The following is a 20414-nucleotide window of genomic DNA, read 5'->3' on the forward strand; positions in this document are numbered from 1 at the left end:
AGACTGTGGATGTTCTATCACAGACACAGTCCCATAGACTGTTCAGAGCTGTTACTAAATCCGCCCAAATATGTAAACAACGATGCATCAGCAGCGCCTATTAGACGGAATGGGTGCGACAGCTGATCAGTTCCAGTTATTCCACTAGGAAGGAGGTACACGTTTCGTGTTGTCTGTAGTTCGACCATGCCTGGACGGTCAATACCACGGTTCGATTGTGTCCACACGGTTACTTTGTGCCAGGAAGGCCTCTCAACAAGGCAAGTGTCCAGGCGTCTAGGAGAGAACAAAAGTGATGTTGTTCGAGCATGAAGAAGATACAGAGAGACAGGAACTGTCGAAGACATGCCTCGCTCAGGCCGCCCAAGGGCTACTACTACAGTGGATGACCGCTACCTACGGATTATGACTCGAAGGAACCCTGACAGCAACGCCACCATGTTGAATTATTAAAGTGTAATACACGTTGAATAATTATTTTCGTATAACCACAGGATGTCGTGTTAGAACTCAATCTGTGCGCAATAGGCTGCATGATGCGTAACTTCACTCAGGACGTCCATGGCGAGGTCCGTCTTTGCAACCACGACACCATGCAGCGCGGGACAGATGGGCCCAATAACATGCCGAATGGAACGATCAGGATTAGCATCACGTTCTCTCCATCGATGAGTGTCGCATATGCCTGCAACCAGACAATCGTCGGAGAGGTGTTTGGAGGCTGAACACCTTAGACACACTGTCCCAGCGAGTGCAGCAAGCAGGAGGTTTCCTGCTGTTTTGGGGTGGCATTATGTGGGGCCGACGTACGCCGCTGGTGGTCGTGAAAAGCGCCGTAACGGCTGTACGACACGTGAATGCCATCTTCCGACCGATAGTGCAACCATATCGGCAGCATATTGGCGAGGCATTCGTCTTCATGAATGGCAATTCGCACCCCCATCCTGCCCTACTTGTGAATGACTTCCTTCGGGACAAAGACGTCGGTCGACTAGAGTGGCCAGTATGTTCTCCAGACATGGACCCTATCGAACACGGCTGGTATTGATTGAAAAGGGCTGTTTGTGGAGGACGTGACCCACCAACCACTCTGAATGATCTACGCCGAATCGCCGTTGAGGAGTGGGACGATCTGGACCAACAGTTCAAAAATGGCTCTGAGCACTATGGGACTTAACATCTGAGGTCATCAGTCCCCTAGAACTTAGAACTACTGATACCTAACTAACCTAAGGAGATCACATACATCCATGCCCGAGGCAGGATTCGAACCTGGACCAACAGTGCGTTGCTGAACTGGTGGATAGTATGCCACGACGAATACAGGCATGCAAGAGGACGTGCTGCTGGGTACCGGTGTGTGCAGCAATCTGGACCATCACCTCAGAAGGTCTCGCTGTATGGTGGTACAACATGATATATGTGTGGATCCTTGCCATCGGAGGTCGTATACTGCCTGTTCGAGCATAATTGCAAGTTAAGTTCGTGGAAGGTCTAATCATTAAGTAATAGTTTTGTGTAACCAGCGTCTCTTCTGCCTTGTGGCCTCCGGCGACCCTGTTTCCTGTCCCTGGCACCAGTGTAATTGAAGACAGTGATCTTTCCTCCTCCTCTCGTTACTGTCCGATGGGAGGTGTAGTTTTGGCAGTTTAATTGTTTCGCTATTCTGTCGTGGGTTATGAGTAAATTCATGCTTCTTGTTGGTTGATCATGTGGTCGCTCATTCAGTCCTGTGCGGTGTAATGTTTTCTTGCACGAGGTTAGCTCTAATTCTGTCAGCAAGTTAAGCCATCTTATAACAAGTTTTCGCTGGCTAAAAGTCGGTGCAGTGACCAGCCTGAGAGTGGTAATTGTGTTTACGGGCGTATTTAAATTGGTCAGTATTCTGTCTAGCCTGAGCACCCCTGAGTGGGTGATTTGTGGCCGCCTTACACGGGTCCGTCATATCTGTTATGTTCTACTGATATTCCAGGACACCTTTGTTTAAAATTTTTTTGAATTCCTCCAAGTTTGTAAATTCCTTTTATTGCCATTAATGTGTGTGTTTGCTGAGACCTGTTCAATTTTTTTAATGGGGGTGTTGGTAGCTTCACTACCTCACCGTACTTTATTAACAAAGTTCTGTATTTACTTAAGTAGCCTGTTTACTAATGTTCTTTAAATTTTTTTAAATTGTTGTATTGCTATAAATTACTTTGATTAGCGTTAGCGGCGTGTTTTAAAAGGTAGTTAATTGCCCTACTGCTAGCTTCTCCTTTTTTAAATTTTTTATAAACTGTTGCATTGCTATAAATTACTTGATTACCGTTAGCGGCGTGTTTTAAAAGGTTGTTTATTGCCTTACTGCTAGCTTCTGTGTTATTTTTTAAATTTTTTAAAATTGTTGTATTGCTATAAATTACTTGATTACCGTTAGCGGCGCATTTAATAGGCTGTTTATTGCCGTACTGCTAGTCTCTGTAAGATACGAATACAACATTTGTGAAAATCTCGACAGTAAACTACTAGAAATTTGGCCCCCTTTCCCAACTTGTGGTGTGGCTTGTAGTAACCGTAACCACTGTGTGTGTCAAGAATTTTGAACTTTCTCCCCAAAGCACTACTCACTGCAGCACCTGTAAGAATGTCCAACCCGTCAGTCAGTGACACTCAGAAGAAGCAGGAGCACCTCCGAACATCAACACAGCTGTGGACGAAACGTCAAGAACGAAAAAACCATTACGGACGACGATCACACAACTCAGAAATTTCACAAGCAGCTTGCGCTAAGAAGCTTTATTAATTTCATATAATCGGCGTTTCGTACACCTTTCTTCTGCCAGTGCTTATACTTTATAATACCTGGTATCTCGCTTACGGAATGTAAATGTGTTGACTAGCAGCAGTATTACACTACTGGCCATTAAAATTGCTACACCACGAAGATGTGCTACAGACGCCAAATTTAACAGACAGGAAGAAGTTGCTGTGATACGCAAATTATTAGCTTTTCAAAGCATTCACACAAGGTTGGCGCCGGTGGCGACACCTACAACGTTCTGACATGAGGGAAGTTTCCAACCGATTTCTCATACACAAACAGCAGCTGACCGATGATGCCTGGTGAAACTTTGTTGTGATGCTTCGTGTAAAGAGGAGAAATGCGTACCATCACGTTTCCGACTTTGATAAAGGTCGGATGGTAGCCTATCGCGATTGCGGTTCATCGTATCGCGAGATTCCTCCTCGCGTTGGTCGAGATCCAACTACTGTTAACAGTATATGGAATCGGTGGGTTCAGGTGGGTAATACGGAACGCCGTGCTGGATCCCAACAACCTCGTATCACTAGCAGTCGAGATGACAGGCATCTTATCCGCATGGCTGTAACGGATCGTGCAGCCACGTCTCGATCCCTGAGTCAAGAGATGGGGACGTCTGCAAGACAACAACCATCTGCACGAACACTTCGACGACGTTTGCAGCAGCAGGGAATATCAGCTCGGAGACCATGGCTGCGGTTACGCTTGACGCAGCATCACAGACAGGAGCGCCTGTGATGGTGTACTCAACGACAAACCTGGGTGAACGAACGGCAAAACGTCGTTTTTTCGGATGAATCCAGTTTCTGTTTACATCATCATGATGGTCGCATCCGTATTTGGCGACATCGCGCTGAAAGCACATTGCAAGCGTGTATTCGTCATCGCCGTACTGGCGTATCACCCGGCGTGGTGGTATGAGGTGCCATTGGTTACACGTCTCGGTCATCTCTTTTTCACACTGACGGCATTTTGAACAGTGGACGCTATATTTCAGATGTGTTACGACCCGTGCCTCTACCCTTCAATCGATCCCTACCAAACCCTACACTTCAGCAGGATAATACACGACCGCATGTTGCAGGTCCTTTACGGGCATTTCTGGATACAGAAAATGTTCGACTGCTGCCCTGACCAGAACATTCTCCAGATCTCTCAACAATAGAAAACGTCTTTTCAATGGTGACCGAGCAACTGGCTCGCCACAATACGCCAGCCACTACTCTTGATGAGCTGTGGTATCTTGTTGAAGCTGCATGGGCAGCTGTACCTGTACACGCTATCCAAGCTCTGTTTGACTCAATGCCCAGGCGTATCAAGGCCGTTATTACGGCCAAAAGTGGTTGTTCTGGGTACTAATTTCTCAGGATCAATGCACGCAAATTGCGTGAAAATGTAATCACATGTCAGTTCTGGTTTAATATATTTGTCCAATGAATACCCGTTCATCATATGCATTTCTTCTTGGTGTAGCAGTTTTAATGGACAGTAGTGTATTTGCGTCTAGTTTGCTTAAACAATTAGGCTCTCTCCGCTGGGAGGTATGAATTGTAGCGGCTGGTCTGCGTGCCGGTAATCCACCTGTGGACACAATAGATGGCGTAGCTGGCCGCATGAATATGCTTGAGGTGTGTGTGGGGGTGGAAGGGCCTCGGGGATTAGGCCCGCCGCGAACACAATGCCTGCCTGCGCCGGGCCGATGCGCCACTGGCTGGCATACGCTTAGCACCAGTGCAGACTCGAGCCGCGCTACAGGCGCCGAGGCGCGTAACGGCGAGTCGATCGCGGTCTTCCACTTGTGACGAGGTATCTCAGCGTACGTGGGATCCCGCGCTGAGGAGTCGTTCTGTGCGGCTCCCGTCTGTGGAAGCTTCACAAGCAGCACCGACATTTTAGCTGCCATTTCATTATGGTCATTCCGATGAAGATGACGTAGTTACTTTAGAAAGGTGTTCGTTTTCGGAAGGTGTGTGGCCGCATGTTGTGTCTTATCATTGAGATTTATATTTACTCTTATTAGACGAAAGTTTCCTCGATGTGCACAATTTTCTTCACTTGCATGAGCGCTCCGTTAAAATCCTCCGTCACTAGTTACCTAACTACTGTCACTTTCCCGCACTTCTGTTATCTCGCAGTTAAATTAATCAACTCGTTTTAAAGAACATCTCTGTAGCACTGTGGCCCCAAGAAATTATGAATAAACGGATTCGAATATAAACAGAAATTGAAGGATTCAGCAGAACGTGGATGTTTTGAGCTCGTACTAGGCTGCACACAATAATTCTAGACAAGTTTTAGGAAGTGGAGGGGTGAAGGCGAGACAACGGGAGGAGAAGCGCAGAAGCGGAAGGCATCAGAAGACGCGGAAAGCGTTCTGTTCTCAGGCCTCTGTATAGCCTGTGAATCAAGAGGGCGTTGTTACGTGTGTCAGGTAACAGTCGAAATTTCCAGTCGTTAAAGGTTCCTGTTGAATATCGTAAACAGTCGTAAATTCTGTACTCTTACCTTACAAAGGAGGGTATAAGATGAACATCAACAAAAGCAAAACGAGGATAATGGAATGTAGTCGAATTAAGTCGGGTGATGCTGAGGGAATTAGATTAGGAAATAAGACACTTAAAGTAGTAAAGGAGTTTTGCTATTTGGGGAACAAACTAACTGATGATGGTCGAAGTGGAGAGGATATAAAATGTAGACTGGCAAGAAAAGCGTTTCTGAAGAACAGAAATTTGTTAACATTGAGTATAGATTTAAGTGTCAGGAAGTCGTTTCTGAAAGTATTTGTATGGAGTGTAGCCATGTATGGAAGTGAAACGTGGACGATAAATAGTTTAGACAAGAAGAGAATAGAAGCTTTCGAAATGTGGTGCTACAGAAGAATGCTGAAGATTAGATGGGTAGATCACATAACTAATGAGGAGGTATTGAATAGAACTGGGGAGAAGAGGAGTTTGTGGCACAACTTGACTAGAAGAAGGGATCGGTTGGTAGGACATGTTCTGAGGCATCAAGGGATCACCAATTTAGTATTGGAGGGCAGCGTGGAGGGTAAAAATCGTAGAGGGAGACCAAGAGATGAATACACTAAGCAGATTCAGAAGGATGTAGGCTGCAGTAGGTACTGGGAGATGAAGAGGCTTGCGCAGGATAGAGTAGCATGGAGAGCTGCATCAAACCAGTCTCAGGACTGAAGACCACAACAACAACAACAACAACCTTACAATAGAGGAGGACAGATCTCAGAGGTAGGAGGAGCGTTCTGCCCTGTCACGTTTCCTCGCACACAGAAATTTTCTAAGACAGCAAGAGTGAATTAAAGATATACAGGGAGACAAGTAGTGCCGCTCCCTGCCGCCGTTGGATAAGCAGCTGCAGCAGCAAGTCGTATACTCCTAGCTCACTCATTTGTTACATAGTTTAATTCTTAATTTCTTTGCGTGTTTTTGGTACTTGCATTGTTTAATTCATAAATTTCGAGCGTATTATAGTATTTGAGAGTTGTAGCATCGCGTTTTAGTACCTGAATAGTGTAAATTCGCGTAGTCGTTTGTCTACTGTTTTGTTTTGAACGGCCAGTGTCGGTTGGTCGCAGTCAGTGTGCTCCCTGCCGCCGTTGGATAAGCAGCTGAGCAGCAAGTCGTATACTCCTAGCTCACTCATTTGTTACATAGTTTAACTCTTAATTTCTTTGCGTGTTTTTGGTTCTTGCATTGTTTAATTCATAAATTTCGGGCGTATTATAGTATTTGAGAGTGTAGCATCGTGTTTTAGTACCTGAATAGTGTAATTTCGCTTAGTCTCCTTCCGCCGCCGAGCAGTGTCAGCAGTGCGCAAGTAGCAGCATTACTGCATTTACTAGGCAATCTTGTATTTTAATAACCGCTTAAATTTTGTCGATTTGTTTGCGCTCTCTGTAGATTAGATCAGACGTTCTTAGCAAAACAGTTTTTAGCATGGATAGGGACTGCAACTGCTGTGTTCGGATGCAGGCTGAGTTGGCATCCCTTCGCTCCCAGCCCCAGGCAGTGTTGGCTTCGGTCACACAGCTTGAGGCTGTTGCCAATGGGCATCACTGTGGGGGTCGGGATGGGGGTTTGTCGGGGACGGCCAGCTCGTCCCACGCATCCCCTGATCGGACTACGACTGTGGTTGCCCGGGATACTGCCCGCATTGAGGCTGATCCCTCACCTGTGGTAGAGTGGGAGGTCGTTTCAAGGTGTGGCAGGGGGCGAAAGACATTCCGGAGGGCTGAACGGAAAGCCTCTCCAGTTCGTCTGACGAACCGGTTTCAGGCTCTGTCTCAGGCTGATACTGATCTTCGGCCTGACATGGCTGCTTGTCCTGTTCCAGAGGTTGCCCCTCAGTCTGCAAGATCCGGCAGTCGCAGAGGGTGGGCTTACTGGTAGTTGGGAGCTCCAACGTCAGGCGCGTAATGGGGCCCCTTAGGGAAATGGCAGCAAGAGAGGGGAAGAAAACCAATGTGCACTCCGTGTGCATACCGGGGGGAGTCATTCCAGATGTGGAAAGGGTCCTTCCGGATGCCATGAAGGGTACAGGGTGCACCCATCTGCAGGTGGTCGCTCATGTCGGCACCAATGATGTGTGTCGCTATGGATCGGAGGAAATCCTCTCTGGCTTCCGGCGGCTATCTGATTTGGTGAAGACTGCCAGTCTCGCTAGCGGGATGAAAGCAGAGCTCACCATCTGCAGTATCGTCGACAGGACTGACTGCGGACCTTTGGTACAGAGCCGAGTGGAGGGTCTGAATCAGAGGGTGAGACGGTTCTGCGACCGTGTGGGCTGCAGATTCCTCGACTTGCGCCATAGGGTGGTGGGGTTTCGGGTTCCGCTGGATAGGTCAGGAGTCCACTACACGCAACAAGCGGCTACACGGGTAGCAGGGGTTGTGTGGCGTGGGCTGGGCGGTTTTTTAGGTTAGATGGCCTTGGGCAAGTACAGAAAGGGCAACAGCCTCAACGGGTGCGGGGCAAAGTCAGGACATGCGGGGACCAAGCAGCAATCGGTATTGTAATTGTCAACTGTCGAAGCTGCGTTGGTAAAGCACCGGAACTTCAAGCGCTGATAGAAAGCACCGAAGCTGAAATCGTTATAGGTACAGAAAGCTGGCTTAAGCCAGAGATAAATTCTGCCGAAATTTTTACAAAGGTACACACGGTGTTTAGAAAGGATAGAGTGCATGCAACCGGTGGTGGAGTGTTCATCGCTGTTAGTAGTAGTTTATCCTGTAGTGAAGTAGAAGTGGATAGTTCCTGTGAATTATTATGGGTGGAGGTTACACTAAACAACCGAACTAGGTTAATAATTGGCTCCTTTTACCGACCTCCCGACTCAGCAGCATTAGTGGCAGAACAACTGAGAGAAAATTTGGAATACATTTCACATAAATTTTCTCAGCATGTTATAGTCTTAGGTGGAGATTTCAATTTACCAGATATAGACTGGGACACTCAGATGTTTAGGACGGGTGGTAGGGACAGAGCATCGAGTGACATTATACTGAGTGCACTATCCGAAAATTACCTCGAGCAATTAAACAGAGAACCGACTCGTGGAGATAACATCTTGGACCTACTGATAACAAACAGACCCAAACTTTTCGAATCTGTATGTACAGAACAGGGAATCAGTGATCATAAGGCCGTTGCAGCATCCCTGAATATGGAAGTTAATAGGAATATAAAAAAAGGGAGGAAGGTTTATCTGTTTAGCAAGAGTAATAGAAGGCAGATTTCAGACTACCTAACAGATCAAAACGAAAATTTCTGTTCCGACACTGACAATGTTGAGTGTTTATGGAAAAAGTTCAAGGCAATCGTAAAATGCGTTTTAGACAGGTACGTGCCGAGTAAAACTGTGAGGGACGGGAAAAACCCACCGTGGTACAACAACAAAGTTAGGAAACTACTGCGAAAGCAAAGAGAGCTCCACTCCAAGTTTAAACGCAGCCAAAACCTCTCAGACAAACTGAAGCTAAACGATGTCAAAGTTAGCGTAAGGAGGGCTATGCGTAAAGCGTTCATTGAATTCGAAAGTAACATTCTATGTACCGACTTGACAGAAAATCCTAGGAAGTTCTGGTCTTACGTTAAATCAGTAAGTGGCTCGAAACAGCATATCCAGACACTACGGGATGATGATGGCATTGAAACAGAGGATGACACGCGTAAAGCTGAAATACTAAACACCTTTTTCCAAAGCTGTTTCACAGAGGAAGACCGCACTGCAGTTCCTTCTCTAAATCCTCGCACAAACGAAAAAATGGCTGACATCGAAATAAGTGTCCAAGGAATAGAAAAGCAACTGGAATCACTCAATAGAGGAAAGTCCACTGGACCTGACGGGATACCAATTCGATTCTACACAGAGTATGCGAAAGAACTTGCCCCCCTTCTAACAGCCGTGTACCGCAAGTCTCTAGAGGAACGGAGGGTTCCAAATGATTGGAAAAGAGCACAGATAGTCCCAGTCTTCAAGAAGGGTCGTCGAGCAGATGCGCAAAACTATAGACCTATATCTCTTACGTCGATCTCTTGTAGAATTTTAGAACATGTTTTTTGCTCGCGTATCATGTCATTTCTGGAAACCCAGAATCTACTATGTAGGAATCAACATGGATTCCGGAAACAGCGATCGTGTGAGACCCAACTCGCCTTATTTGTTCATGAGACCCAGAAAATATTAGATACAGGCTCCCAGGTAGATGCTATTTTTCTTGACTTCCGGAAGGCGTTCGATACAGTTCCGCACTGTCGCCTGATAAACAAAGTAAGAGCCTACGGAATATCAGACCAGCTGTGTGGCTGGATTGAAGAGTTTTTAGCAAACAGAACACAGCATGTTGTTATCAATGGAGAGACGTCTACAGACGTTAAAGTAACCTCTGGCGTGCCACAGGGGAGTGTTATGGGACCATTGCTTTTCACAATATATATAAATGACTTAGTAGATAGTGTCGGAAGTTCCATGCGGCTTTTCGCGGATGATGCTGTAGTATACAGATAAGTTGCTGCATTAGAAAATTGTAGCGAAATACAGGAAGATCTGCAGCGGATAGGCACTTGGTGCAGGGAGTGGCAACTGACCCTTAACATAGACAAATGTAATGTATTGCGAATACATAGAAAGAAGGATCCTTTATTGTATGATTATATGATAGCGGAACAAACACTGGTAGCAGTTACTTCTGTAAAATATCTGGGAGTATGCGTACGGAACGATTTGAAGTGGAATGATCATATAAAACTAATTGTTGGTAAGGCGGGTACCAGGTTGAGATTCATTGGGAGAGTGCTTAGAAAATGTAGTCCATCAACAAAGGAGGTGGCTTACAAAACACTCGTTCGACCTATACTTGAGTATTGCTCATCAGTGTGGGATCCGTACCAGGTCGGGTTGACGGAGGAGATAGAGAAGATCCAAAGAAGAGCGACGCGTTTCGTCACAGGGTTACTTGGTATGCGTGATCGCGTGACGGAGATGTTTAGCAAACTCAAGTGGCAGACTCTGCAAGAGAGGCGCTCTGCATCGCGGTGTAGCTTGCTCGCCAGGTTTCGAGAGGGTGCGTTTCTGGATGAGGTATCGAATATATTGCTTCCCCCTACTTATACTTCCCGAGGAGATCACGAATGTAAAATTAGAGAGATTAGAGCGCGCACGGAGGCTTTCAGACAGTCGTTCTTCCCGCGAACCATACGCGACTGGAACAGGAAAGGGAGGTAATGACAGTGGCACGTAAAGTGCCCTCCGCCACACACCGTTGGGTGGCTTGCGGAGTATCAATGTAGATGTAGATGTAGATGTAGTGAACTATATGAATAGGAAGAAACGTAAATTAGCTACATACTGCGGCGCCCATACACTTTGCTCAACATGTAAATGTTACTAGAGACATTCGGATTTAGGTTATGACATGTTCGATATGCCCGTCATCACTGGCGATAATGTGGCGCAGATGAATAGCGAAATTCTGCATGACCCGCTGAAGTACAGGGACATCGATGCTGCCGATGACCTCCTGAACGGCTGTTTCCAGCTCAGCAATGGTTTTGGGGATATTGCTGTACACCTTGTTTTTAACATAGTCCAACAAAAGGGAGTCGCATGTCTTCAGACCCAGCCAGCAATAGTTTTGGATTTGTCGCTGTACACTTTGCTTCAATACAGCCCCACAAAAAGGAGTCCCATGATTTGAGATCCTGAGAATACCCCAGAGCCAGAATGCGGTCCCCAAAGTGCTCCTCCAGGACATCTCTCTCCTGCTTCGATGAGGTCGAGCTTCATCCTGCGTGAACCACATCTCGTCGAAATCAGCGTTACTTTGGATAAAGGGGGTGAAAACATATTCCAAAACCTTCACATACCGTTCGGTAGTCACCGTGCCATCAAGGAATATCGCACCGATTATTCTGTGACAGGACACTGCACACCGTACATCACCCTTCTCGACCGTGAAATATGTATTCTCAGTACCCCAAATGCACCAATGTTTGCTTATTGAGGAACCCATCCAACTGAAAGTGGCCTTCGTCGCTAAACCAAACAACAACAACGCGGATACTAATTCCCATTATGCCCCTCGGTCAACGGTGGAGACTGAACGTCCTAACACAAATCGTTTTATTTCATATTTTTCAAAAATTGTCACTCTGTATATATACACGTAAACCGTTATATGCCTCAATAATACTGTTCAGTCTCTTAAAATAAAAAGAAATTATTCTCTATATAACGTTCCAGATAGTTGTAACAAAGTGCGATTTACTGTGAATACTTGCATTTCGATGCGATTAGCAAATAATATTTTATTTTAAGTAAAAAACATGCGTCACCGTCTCTTAATTAACATCTACTTTTTTTTAATAAATACCAGATTTAAATGAAAATAAAAACGTGTTAATACTGTCTTGATTCTAAACAGCGATTTCACAAGACCTTTACGCTATGCACTGAGCTACTTTCTTTTTTTAGCTTAAGTCTTTCAGTTTGATGAGATACGTTGAGTTACGATGTTGCGTAGATGTGCATGAATGAACCAATGCAGCCTTCAAATTATTACGTTAAGCAAGGGGTCAATTTTATCAACAGTAGAAATAAAATGTTAGATGTCAAACCCAGCTCGCAATTTCCTCACACGACATCCTGAAAGTAATGGATCAAGGCAGTGAGGTAAGTAACTGACTCAGCACTGCTCATACGCTTATTAGGAAATTTAGATAGTATGGACAATCAAGCGTCACTTGTGACTAGATTGAGGATTTCTCGGTACGGAGTGGACTGATTTATAAGTAACTTCAGGTATTCCCCAGTTAAGTGTGTTGTCGCCTGTGGTCTTCGTATTGTTTATTTACAATGTTCAGACAATGTTAACAATAACCTCAGACTTTTTGCAGATGATGGAGTTATCCGCACTGACGGGAAAAAATCAGTACACCCTTTTAAAGGTTTGCAGTTCACTCAATATTTATTGTTGCAACAGTGCGTATGAAGTACATGAAATGGTTGCATTTACAGATAGATACCACAACCGGTTCTGAGATACCAGATTTCGACTCATACTGAAATTCCCATATTAGTACGTGGTGCAGTCTTTACATGCGACAATGCCGGCTCTGACTCTGGCGTCCAGTCATTCGTACGGATGGCGAATACTGTCCTGGAAGACGTTATGCCACTCCTGCTCAACCTGTTCACGTAGGTGTGAAAGGGTTGTTGGCTGACGAGTCGCACGAGCCACATCTTGTCCCATAGTACCCCACAAGTGCCCGACTGGATAAACGTCTGGAGATCGTGCTGGCTACAGAAGATGCTGCACGCCTTGCGGAACATCTTGAGTGAGCATTATCCTGTTGGAACAACAGAACAGCTTGCAAGAACGGTAAAAGAACGAACTAACAACATTCTGCACGTACCGAGCGCTGGTTGGCGTCCGCTCCAGAAACACCAAAGGTGAAAGACAGTTATAGCCTGGGGCGGGTCAGAGTCTCTTGGAGGAATGCTTTCTACAAGAGAGTGCTCAATCGCCTTTCATCGCTGAAGACCACGGCGTGCCATTCCATCCTCTGACGGCACCAGTCGATCTGTATACGTCGACGCTGCGGCGTGGGTGGGACACGAGGTGGAAGTGCTCACAGCTGAATAATCTGCCCCTGCTGCCCTTATCATACGACGATCTTGTACTGCGTGGACATCCAGAGCCTCATCTACAGATGTGAGAATGTTCACGCGATCACTGATACCAACATCGTTACACGACTGACGCAACACGTCCAACTTGTAAATATCCGAAAGGAATATCCCGCCACTCGGAAGGCCACAATTTGACCCCTTTCAAACTCGCTCATTTGGTTGTAGGAAACACGAGTGTGTCTGCGTGTCACAGTTGCCAGCTTGCGTCATACGTTTCCACCACGCTCAGCCTTCTGGCTGTGGGCATTCCCTATTAAAGGGCAGACACAGATGGCGCTCTGGTGTCTATACTACAACGCTATCTGTGGATGGGCGACGTTGAAATCATTGCCAGTAGCCGGCCACGGTGGTCTCGCGGTTCTAGGCGCGCAGTCCGGAACCGCGCGACTGCTACGGTCGCAGGTTCGAATCCTGCCTCGGGCATGGATGTGTGTGATGTCCTTAGGTTAGTTAGGTTTAAGTAATTCTAAGTTCTAGGGGACTCATGACCTCAGAAGTTAAGTCCCATAGTGCTCAGAGCCATTTTTTCATTGCCAGTAGATCTGTTCTCCCCCAAGTAGCATATGCCATCATCGCGTCAAAATCGACGTTTGCATTTCAGGTGTGGTAACCTTTTTCTGGCTGTGTATTATGACGTGCGTTTGGAAAACGCTGCACAAATATTCAGCCAGATCGTGAAAAAATTTGAAAGTGTTGCAAACATTGGCAAATTGCCGTGAATGTTAAGAAATGTATTATAGGGAAAAATCGCGTTGTCCTATGACTAGAGCCAGCCGGTGTGGTCGAGCAGTTCTAGGCGTATCAGTATGGAACCGCGCGACCTCTACGGTCGCAGGTTCGAATCCTGCGTCGGACATGGATGTGTGTGATGTCCTTATGTTAGTTAGGTATAAGTAGTTCTAAGTTCTGGGGGACCAGATGTTAAGTCCCATAGTGCTCAGAGCCATTTGAACCATCCTATTACTAGAATGCCAATGAATGACAATTGGAATCATACTATATATGTGAAATGGAACAAACACTTGGGTCCAGTACAGCAGGTACCAGACTTCCTTGTGGAACATTAAGGAAATGCAGTTAGTGCACAAACGAGACTGCTTTCAAAAACTGATAAAACATTGTTGCAGTGTGTGGGACCCGTACAAAATAGGGCTAACTGAAGATATTTATCGTCTGAAAAGAACAGCCGCACAAGAGCTCATACCTGAAGACTGATGCAAGCTATCCAGTCGAAGCTTACTTATCTAAATTTCGAGAACGATATTTACGTGATGAATATACCACACGGTGTCGCTGCAGCAGGGGTAGTGAACGCGATGTTAAACCAATTACAGACCACACAGACGCCTTTAAGGACAGATGTAGGACAAAATTGCGAAAAAATTAGAATTTTTTATTGATTATTTTATTGCTTATGTTTATCGAAAAGTTCCATTATCTAATTCTGGCTAGAAACATGTTTTAAAAAAGTCTGTTTGGGTGTCTGCGCCCGTCATGCCCCCTCTTTCTAGGCTCTGACCCGCAGGTTCTCTGCACCAGATTTTTTGTGCGTTAATTTTTCTTTCACGCAATCGAAAAGAATTGCAAATGAGTCTAGAAGGCTGTGAGAATGATTATCTTTCCTCGTTTCTTTGTTTACGACAGGTTTTTTTTTTTTTTTTTTTTTTTGATAGTACAAGCTACGAACTTATTTCAGTTTTTACTTTTGCATATTTCAACCTGTTTTGATCGAAACGGGTAGTAACAGTGGACACATATGCAAAAAGTGAGGAAATGCCGGATTACATGCGTAAAAGGTACAGGAAACTTAAATAACAGTGTTAGAGATGCTGATGCTAAGTGTGAAGAACAATTTCCACAAAGTCACTGAGTTCATCGAAGAACAAAATTGGTGAAGGAATTGATGATGATGTGCGCAGTGCCAAACACGAGTTTTCCAGTGGATTTAGATTAACTGACTTAGAAATACTTTCGCATATGGTTAATGTGTCATGTGCATGTGGTAACTGTGGGCCAAAGGGCCTTAGACTGTATGATGACAGTCACAGAATTGTCATTGTAAGTAATGTACATATTTTGTGTACGGCTCATAAATATAATGTTCAGTTCAAGACTGCTGCTCTCGATGTGAATATGAGACGAATACGAGCTTGTGTTACGCCATGAGACGCTTAGGTGTAGGCAGAGAAGGCACAAATTGTTCTGTGGCTTGGTGAACATGACTGCACCAGTGAGTAGATCCAATGATTACAACACAACACTCCTCAGTGCTGTTGAAGTTGAGTGCAAGCAGGACATCAAAAGCAGTTGTGGAGGGATCAGTAGATATTAACAGTGAAGGGGGAGGAGGCCACTGTGTAGTGAACACAGATCTGTGTGTCTCTTGCGATAGAACCTGAATAAAGGGTAGCCTTACATCACTTCATGTTGTATCATCTGTCATTAGTGTGGATAAAGTGAAAATCTTCGACATCCAAGGAATGAGCAAACATTGCTCTCATTGTAAATCATTGTGAGACAAGAAAGAACAACGATAGCAGTGGAGAAGAAAGGTGGGAGCAGGAATACAAGAAAGTGTGCACCAAGAACTACTAGGGGTCCAGTGGTGGGATGGTAGTAGCTGGGATGAAACTAATATTCCGAAGGTCAGTTGAACAATATGGTGTTAGGTATGTGAAGTATCTATGTTATGGAGATACCGATGCCTTTAACACTGTTTTAGAGAGCAATCTTTATGACTCACAAACTAAAATTGAAAAACTGGACTGTGTGGAGCATGTTCAAAAGCGAATGGGTGATCGACATCTCAGACTGAAGAAAGAATGTAAGGGAAGAAATTAGAAAATGAAAAGCCGCTGGGAGGTGTTAACAGACTGACAGACAAGGAAATTAGCAATTATGGGAAAGCCAAGTCGTGTGGACATGTGAATTTTAAAAATTTCCCCGCGAATTGACTGTTCAAACAAATTTCGGGCTTGCAGCCGGTCGTCGTTCATCATGTTGTGGACATCTTTCACAAACTTTCCACAGATGATAATCCTCAACATTCCCTTTGTGACAGGTTATGGTGCAAATATCTTCAGGCAGAATCCAGTGGAAAGCCATATACCCACAAACATGGTTTGCCACTTGCTGTTTTAGATATAAAACCTACTTCCAGGTACCTAGCAAATTCTGAACTGCTCAAAAAATGTGTATGTGGAAAAATACAGAATACAAATGAGAGTTACAATTACCGTACAACATGCGTTGTCCAAAAACAGTATTTGTGTCCTCAAATGTTGTGAAGATAGTTGCATGTGATGCCTGTCTAGTGGTCAGTAGTGGAAACGTCGGTATGATTGTCTATAGAGGCTAGGCTTCCACCCAGCTGCATTCACACTTAAGATACCCAGAAGCATCGAAGAAGCTCGACTGGGCAAAGCTCAGGCAGGAGGAGAAAATGCAGAAGTTGGCTAAGCAAAGGAGGCGGGGAAACAGATTACTCCAGGAAGACGAGGAGGAGAATAAAGATTATGGATACGAACCGCATTAGTCACTAGAAGTTTAGCCATATTGTCAAAAATTGACATCAAAACTTTGCCGTAAACTGACTTCTGAGCTATAATGTACCTTTTCACAGGAACTATAAAAGCTAACATCCTGAAATTTGGCATAGTTCTTAAGAACTGCTTACTGAATAATCCTGTTGCAGCACTTTTACGTTACCTTTCCTCTGAGAAAAGTTCTCGTTTAAAATTTGAGAACACTAGAGCGGTTCCAGGTCACAAAAAACTGAAAAATTAGTATAAAGCAACTGTGACCTTAAACAAAAATCTGTTCCACCGTTTTATTAGCCTCTTATGCAGATGTAAACCGTAAAATTGCAGTTTTATTGCTTGATTAGCTTACGAGGAAAGGTGCAGTATCGAAACATTGGTAATTAAAAATTCAAATGCTCGCAAAATGTATGTCGATGCGCATTTTCAAACAAAAATTGCGCAGAATATGAAGTATTACGTTGTACATAATAGTTCCAAGTTTCACTATTGTAGGTGTAATATTGTTGACGATGCATATTTTAAGTAAAAGAATACATTTTGCCACACGCCTTTCGTTAAGCATACGTTCATATATGTTATAATGAGAGTTATTCCCTGTCACTCATTTCACAGTGATATACAGGGTACTGATACAGACCTCATGCTCTATGAGTTATTTGAGCCGTTGTGTAAAGGATGTTTACAGTGCTTCGCTTCATTTAACTGCGGACCAACTTGTGAGAGAGTGCTATTAATGTATGAGCTGTTTAACCGCGGTACATACTTTAGAATTAATATCAACTATCTCAGGAAACGGGAAAATAAATTCTAATTTCTTCACATGGCACAGTTTGGTTTTTGATTTATAGGCATAAATAAACTTTTTAATTCACTTTATTGGTTTTTTTCCTTCTTTCTTGGCTCTACAGCTCATGATGAGACTTGGCCTCTTCTACAATTTCCTTCCATCTCTCTCGGTCCTTTGCCAATACTCTCCAATTTCTATAGCCCATCTTCCTAAGATCTTCGATTACTCCATCTTCCCATCTGGCTCTTGGTCGACCACGTCCTCTCTGCCCTCTTGGCTTTCCTTCTTTTTGGTACTTCTGTATCATCCATGCGAGCTACATGTCCTGCCCACCTCAGTCTGGATGATTTCACTATTCTTCTGATGGGTTGGTCTTTGTATATGATATTACAACTCATGGTTGTATCTGCTCCCCCCTATTTCACAGATTGGGCCGACAATTCGTCTAAGTACCTTTCTTTCAAATGCATCCAGTGTTTCAATATCTGTAGTTGTTAATGTCCAGGCTTCATAGGCATATGTAAGCACTGGACGTATAAGTGATTTATACATAGTTAATTTCGTGGTACGAGTCAGGAGCCTCGAGGGTAGAAGTGTTGTTAGGACAAAATAGGCTCTGTTGACTAGTATCAATCTCTGTTTAATTTCGTAGGAGGTATCATTTAGATGTGTAACTGTCGAGCCCAGATACCTGAAATGTTCAACTCTCTCAAATGTGTAATTGCCCATTGTTATTGCAGTTTTCCTGTGATGACGTATGGCTGCGAGACATGGACACTAAACTCATTTACAAAAGGGAAACTTAGAACAGCACAGAGAGCTATGGAGAGATCAATGCTGGGCTATACAAGAAAGGATAGGAAAAGGGCAGATGACAACCGGTCTGCGACGAAGGTTAATGACATCTTAGAGACAGTAGGTTCCTTGAAATGGCAGTGGGCTGGCCACGTCCCAATAAAAAAAGACAACAGATGGACGAAGCTACTACTGGAGTGGAGTCCGAGAGAGCACCGGAGGCCTAGAGGAAGACCACCAGACAGATGAGACAAAGACATCAAGAAGATCTCTGGTGCCATCTGGCAGAGAACTGCACAAGACCGTCCCACTTGTAGAAGACAGCTGAAAGCCTACCTGAATCCACGATTCGAAGAGGCCACATCATTTAATGACTGAATTGGCTGATGATGATGATGATTGCATTTGGCACATTTTCTCTATGTGCTTTTCCAGCTGCCATATATTTTGTTTTTTGTTCATTAATAATTAACCCCACTTTAATTAACTTTATTGGTTATTACATCTTTTTACTTTGTGCCAGAATCTCCGTATTGCCTACCAAAATTTTCCCATGATATCTACTGAAGTTGTCTGTTGGAATCCAATGTAATAATTGAAACTTCCTGGCAGATTAAAGCTGTGTGCCGGACCGAGACTCGAACTCGGGACCTTTGCCTTTCGCGGGCAAGTGCTCTACCAACTGAGCTATCCAAGCACGACTAACGCCCCGTCCTCACAGCTTCACTTCTGCCAGTACCTCGTCTCCTACTTCCTGGCAGAAGTGAAGCTGTGAGGACGGGGCGTGTCGTGTTTGGGTAGCTCAGTTGGTAGAGAACTTGCCCGCGAAAGGCAAAGGTCCCGAGTTCGAGTCTCGGTCCGGCACACAGTTTTAATCTGCCAGGAAGTTTCATATCAGTGCACACTCCGCTGCAGAGTGGAAATCTTATTCCGGAAATGTAATAATTATCTCACGCAAAGCCACAGACGCACTGTGCGAGGGCAGTTTGAGCCGCTTCGTGGCTGATTATTTCCGCACAATCCCAATATCGTACTTTATGTTTTTTGAAAAAAAAGTTTTCTCCTTGAACTGGACAGAAATGCTGGAGAGCTTTCTTTTCGTGAACTTTGCATAATTAATGACCCTACACTACGTAGTGCAGCGGTACTGGCGCTCGCCTTCGAGATTTGCTTAAATTAGAACACGTCAGACACCTCCCCTTGTCCAACCTCACACAACGTCGAGTCACTCTTCCACCGCCGCCACTCAGAGAAGAGCATGCGAGCGTGTGTGTGCATGTGTGTGTGTGTGTGTGTGTGTGTGTGCTGCCAGGCCAGCCGCTGCGAGGGCAGCAGCTGGCAGCGCACGCCGTCGCCAGTCTCGAGGCAGCGTCGCCGTACTGCGGCGTTGCGTCGCCTTGGCCTCCGGACTACGTACGCCGCCGGCTACGGTTACGGCGCTAACGATCGCCGAGGCCTGCAAGGCGCCGCTTCGGCTGATAGGCCGGCGCTCTGCAGTTCATTAGTGTCGACGGACGGTCATTGTTTGTTGTCTGCGTGGCGGTAACGAGGCCCGTGTAGGGGCGGAAAGAGCTGGGGGGGCCCGACACCACAGGCCGACGCGATAGCTGGGTGCCGTAGGCGGGCGTCCCACACTCAGGAGTACGTCAGCCCCAACTGTGCATAAGGGTGGGCGCCTCTCAACAGGCGAAATAAGATCACAGTACAAAAATGTGTCAGTGATTTGAAGAGTTTTGAAGTAACACGACACAGTACACTGTACTCGAATGCGAATGCTCGTCAGACACACACGTATCACCAGGAGTGGTCCCGGGGAATGTCATAGGACCGCCCTCGTCCCCCCCCCCTTCCTAAAAAAGAAAAAAAATCTTCTCGTCTTTTGCCAAGATCAATGTGAAATTTTGTTTATACCATACACAACATAAAATACATCAAATAGTACTGTACAGAGTCATCTCTTAAACGAAATTCAGGTGTGGTAGAAACACTGAGGTGACAAAAGTCATAGGACACCCCCTAGTAACGTGTAGGACCACCTGTTGGCTGCGCACTGCAGCAAATGGACGTGTCATGCACTCAGCCAGTCGTTAGAAGTCCCTTATAGAATTAGCGACCCATACTGCCTCTACAGCAGTCCATAATAGCGAAAATGTTGCCGGTGTAGGATTTTGCGCATGAAACGACTTCTCAGTTATGTCCCATAGATAATCACTGTGTGGCAAAATCATTCGGCCGAATTGTCTAGTATGTTCATGAACGAAAAAATGGCTGACATCGAAATAAG

At 45.1% G+C, this 20414-nt stretch overlaps 1 non-coding gene across 1 annotated transcript; it reads right to left on the reverse strand.

Moving 5' to 3' along the window:
* Positions 1-18753: 18753 nt before the first annotated feature.
* Positions 18754-18828, reverse strand: Trnas-cga. Its single transcript has one exon. It is a non-coding gene; the product is annotated as a tRNA-Ser (tRNA).
* Positions 18829-20414: the final 1586 nt, after the last annotated feature.

Source organism: Schistocerca americana, chromosome 3, assembly GCF_021461395.2.
Source record: "Schistocerca americana isolate TAMUIC-IGC-003095 chromosome 3, iqSchAmer2.1, whole genome shotgun sequence".
NCBI classification, from domain to species: Eukaryota; Metazoa; Arthropoda; class Insecta; order Orthoptera; family Acrididae; genus Schistocerca; species Schistocerca americana.